The following is a 5,465-nucleotide window of genomic DNA, read 5'->3' on the forward strand; positions in this document are numbered from 1 at the left end:
CTAGGTTTATACATTATTTTTATACAACTTTTATATTTTATTTATTTCAGTTTTATAACATATTTGCTTTCAATTTTGTTTTGAAGGTAGTTTGGCTCGTGTTACAATTTCAAGTTGATGCACAGTTCACGAAATTCGGGCACGCCACCAGATCCTTTTGATCCAGAAATTGAAAGAACACTTAAGAAAAACAAGAAAAACAACAAAAACAAAGACAAAACACCCTTAAAAACCAAAGTAGTCTAGCCAGAAATCATGGCCGATCCACCGACACTTATGGATTATGCTAGGCCAGGAATGGCCGATGTAACTAATAGTGTAGTTAGACCCCGTATAAACGCAAATCAATTTGAAATTAAGCCTGCTTTGCTTAATATGTTGCAAAACAACGTAACGTTTTACGAATTGCCTAACGAAAACCCTAATGCACATTTGACAAATTTCTTAGAAATTTGTGACACTTTTAAAATTACTGATGTAACAGCCGAAACAATCAAACTTCGCCTCTTTCCTTTCACTTTGAAGGATAAGGCAAAAATTTGGTTAACTTCTATGCCTGCTGCAACATTTGAAACTTGGGACCAATTAGCCCAAGCATTTTTACAAAAATATTTTCCCTTAGCAAAAACCGCAAGAGTCATCAAAGAGTTGACATCTTTTACACAAAATGATAATGAAACTCTTTATGAAGCTTGGGAACGTTTTAAAGAACTTCAACGTTTATGCCCACACCACCAATTGCCAGATGCACTTTTAATGCAGACATTCTATAATGGATTAAATCCTATGACTAGAGGTTCATTAGATGCTATGTCTGGAGGGTTATTTATGAAAAAGACATCCGCCCAAGCAAGAGAACTTTTGGAGGAAATGGCAATCAACAGCAGTATGTGGCCCGCAGAGCGTGGACATATACCAACGGCGAAACCATCATCCTCATGTACATCATCGGTTAAAGGTATAATGAATCTTGATCCTGTAGCAATGTTACAAGCCCAATTTTCTGCCTTATCGCACAAAATTGATAAATTTATGGCACCATGTGATCCTAATGATCCGATCCAGAGAGACATTGACTACGAAGGTATGAACGAGATAGAACAGGTAAATTTTGTCCAAGGACAAAACCAAACTACTAATCCTTATTCTAATACTTATAATCCTGGATGGAGAAATCATCCTAACTTTAACTGGAAAGATGGTAATAATAATAATAATGCAAATGCTAATCAATATCGTATAAACAATTATCAAAATCAAACAAGAGATACGATTAGCACTTTATCTTCAAAAATCGACAAATTTATAGATGCTATGAATGGAAAGGTAAGTAATCAAGACGATGGTTTTAAACGGATCGAAAATAAATTCGATCAGCTTATCAAAAACCAATCATCTAGCATCCATAATTTGGAGGTTCAAATTGGACAACTTGCTAAATCAATTCCATCCCGCAAAGAGGGAAGTCTTCCCAGCCAAACGGAAGAAAATCCGAAAGAGCATGTTAAGGCTATCACTCTTCGATCGGGGAAAAACTATTTAGGTCCGGAAATGCCCGGAATTTCAACTTTACCTGAAAATGATTTACCAAAATCCAAAGAAGATACATTAAAACAAAAAGATACACCAATTGACTCTAATCCGAAACCCTTTGTACCAAAGCCACCTTTTCCACACAGGGTCCGAAATAAGGACCATGATAAACAACTGTTATCATTTTTGGACAAACTTAAAAATTTGCATATAAATTTAACATTCATGGATGCAATTACGCAAATTCCTAATTATGGAAAATTCTTGAAAGATTTAATTTCAAAAAAGATTAGTTGGGAAGGAATTTCATCCATTTCTCTTTCTGAAGAATGTAGTTCGATAGTATCAAGCAAATTACCTACTAAACTCAAAGATCCCGGATGCTTTACCATTCCGTGTACATTGGGAAATATGGAATTCCCAAGTTGTCTTTGTGATTTAGGAGCTAGTATAAACTTGATGCCATTGTCTATTTTTGAAAAATTAGGTTTAGAAGAAGACATCAAGCGTACCAATATGGTTTTGCAATTAGCGGATCAATCCACTAAAAGACCATATGGTATAATTGAAGACGTTTTGGTAAAAGTTGACAAATTTATTTTTCCTACTGATTTTGTTATCTTAGATTTTGTTTATGATGCTAATTGTCCGCTAATCTTTGGTAGACCGTTCATGAACACGGGACGTGCTCTAGTTGATGTGTCGGAAGGAAAAGTAGTTTTACGAATAGGTGACGATAAGATCGAGTTCGATATGAATCAAGCGATGAAATATCCTATGGAGGATTTCGCTTGTATGAAGCTTGATTTAATTGAAGAATGTGTTAATGACATTGTTCAAAGAGAAGAAATAATAGAACCTATAATGCGTGAAGAATTAGAAGATAAGGACCCAGAGCCTTTGATTCGAGAAGATGGACCAGTTCCGCCTTCAGTAGTAATTCCACCTAAATTAGAACTTAAAGAGTTACCAAACCATTTGAGGTACAACAAAGAATATTGGGCTAGTAGGGAACTTATTAAAATCTATTACGAAAATATTTCCGAAATAGGAACTAGTTTCGTATAAAGATTTCCTGACATATAAATCATTTCATTTTTCTAATAATTAGTTTTTATTATTTTTATTTATTTTTATTTTTATTTTGTTTTAGATTATATCATTTTACATTAGAATTTTAGATATAGAAAAATATATTCAAGTCATGATTTTTAGTTAATTTTTAGGAATTTCATAAAAATTAGAAAATTCAGTGATTCTCAGTTGAGAATTTGAGATTCTCAGTTGAGAATTCACATATATAAAATTCTTAAGGAGGTAAAAATATTTCTGGACTTATAGAGAATTTCAAATTCTCAGTTGAGAATTTAGGCATGGCTAGAAGTCAGGAAAATTTATGGACTTGTAGAGGATTTCAGATTCTCAGTTGAGAATTCTGATTGAAAATTGAAGGGAAAAATTTCTGAACTTACCGAGGATGAGGATTCTCGGTAGAGGATCAGGAGTTTAGAGTTTTGACAACTGATTTTCGCAGGAAAATCAGCGTGTCGCGACCGCGGGTCAGCATCCTCGGTCGCGACACGGGGGAAATTTTGCCCAGATTGAACTTTTTCTCAGCAGTTGTAACTATTCAGAATGAAACACTAAGTTTTTCTCATTTCTAAAAGGTTTGTTTCATGCCTTTTCACTTCGAAACAACACCTCTTTTCGTCCTAGGATCTTATAAATAGGTACTAGAGGTCCAGTTTTCTGTCACTTTCTTTTTCATCTCTATCAGAACTATCTCTGATTTTCTTACCATTCATAAAATCCAGACACTAAGTTCAGAACTTTTTCTTTCCAAAAATCATGGCTTCCTCAAACACTTCATCTAAGAAAGTTATTGCTTCACGCAATAAACATGTGGATATATCAGAGCGTTATGGATGTAACTTTCCCATCTTCAATCACGATGAGGGAAGGCGCTTCCTGAAACTTCGATACACTTTCTTTGTCGGAATGCTGTACATGGACGATTTTCTTAATGATCAATTAGGAATTAAGGAAGATATGAGTCGTTACATGGAGCGACTAGGATGGACCAGATTTGTCGATATGAAGTTTCCTATAATTGGAGACTGGGTGTTAGAGTTTTTTTGCACTATGCGTTTTGTTAACAAACGTCGGGTGCGTCTCAGTTTTCGTCGGGATGGCAAAACTTTCACTTTTGGATATCCTGAATTGCATGCTTGGTTTGGTTTTCCTATGAAGGATGCTACCAAACGCCATCATGGAAGAGATATGACGTCCACTGATATTTGGCGAATGCTCACCGGTATCTGGCCTTTCCACCCAAAACTTGCCTATAATAAGTCTTTCTATTCCAACTATATACTATATTTGCATAAGTTTCTGAGTCACAGCCTGTTCGGTCGCACTTTCAGTAGTGTCGTCCAAGAATCTGATCTTTATGTCCTTGGCGATATATTTCAAAGCAACGTGGTTGATTCTTCAAAAATTCTAATGGAGGGTCTTGTTGCAGCATCTAGATCCAAGGCTAAGAAGGTTAGGTTCGGGAATATTATATGTGGAATAATTCTAGGGACCAAGGGAAGTATTTCTGTTCCTTGGAGTGATGCTGAATCTTTCCCGATGCTAGACTATGAATTTTTAGAATTTGAAGGTCTAGTGAAGCGAGTTTTTCGATCAGGACCAAATTTTCTTTCTGCACAAGAACGTCAAGCCTTCGTGCAGTTGAAAATAGAACGATATAGGGCTAAGAAAATCCCGATTGAAGGGGACGAATTTTTAGCATAGCTTGTGTTTTGTTTGTTTGTAAATAAATGTTAATAAATAAAAATTTCTCTTTTGCATTATACTTTGTTTTTGATTATATGGTTACATTTTAATTTCATAAATTTAGACCAATGAATCAATTAAATGCAAACTTAATCATTTCATTAACTAATTAATTGATTAATAATTAAATTTCAAGTTCCTAACATAAGATTCATTTAACTTAACTTAATGAATGCACATAAATGTTTCAATTAATTTTAGTTCCAACCCTTTCATATTTCTAATTTTAACATTCATTAATTAAAGCATTTTCATTTATTTTTTTTTTCATTAATAAGGATAAACCTTTGGTTTTCCTTATCATTTAATGATTTTCATTTATGTTTTAAGTACAGATTTCATTTTTCAAGAAGTTCAGGATATAATTTATCAAGAAAATGCACGAAATGAAGTAAATAAGCTGAATTTGGGTAGCTACGAGGTGATCCGCGACCGCGGATGCGCTCCCACGGTAACATCAGAAAAATTCCAGAAAATTTCAGACACAAGATTCGCTGCCCAGCGCGATTCGCGGCCGCGAATGTTGGATTCTCGGTAACTTCAGATTTTTCTTCTCAAATTTCAGAGGATATGTTGGTTGAAAAACGCGATCCGCGACCGCGGATATACATCCACGACCGCGACACGCGTAATTCAGGCACTCCAGGTCCGGTTTTCGACCTATTTTTCCATTCTTCCTATACCTTTTCCTTTTCTATTTAACCTATACCTATTCTTCTTCCTATTCATCCTCTATTTACACCTTTTCCTATTCAACCTCTAACTATATTAATTACTCTTCCTATTTCAACTCTACCTATTCCAATTCCTATTCCTACTCTAACTATTTACCTTGTTATTCAAACCCTATATATACCTATTCCTTACACAAACCTTACACCACCTCCAATTTTAACCAATTCCCTACTCTTACCTCTTCCCAATACCTTACTTTTCCTTTTCCCAATTTCATCATTACCCTTTTCAATCACCTACACCTTTCAACCTCAAGAATCCACAACACTTATACTTCATCTTCAACCTCAAGCTTTTCTCTCTTTTCATCTTTTTCATCTTTTTCTCTAAAACCCTAACATTCATAACATATAAACACC

The 5,465-nt window shown here is 34.8% G+C and overlaps 1 non-coding gene across 1 annotated transcript; it reads right to left on the reverse strand.

Moving 5' to 3' along the window:
• Positions 1 to 633: 633 nt before the first annotated feature.
• On the reverse strand, positions 634 to 740 carry LOC136225025 (small nucleolar RNA R71). The gene has a single exon (XR_010686764.1). It is a non-coding gene; the product is annotated as a small nucleolar RNA R71 (small nucleolar RNA).
• Positions 741 to 5,465: the final 4,725 nt, after the last annotated feature.

This window comes from Euphorbia lathyris, chromosome 3, assembly GCF_963576675.1.
Source record: "Euphorbia lathyris chromosome 3, ddEupLath1.1, whole genome shotgun sequence".
NCBI lineage: Eukaryota > Viridiplantae > Streptophyta > Magnoliopsida > Malpighiales > Euphorbiaceae > Euphorbia > Euphorbia lathyris.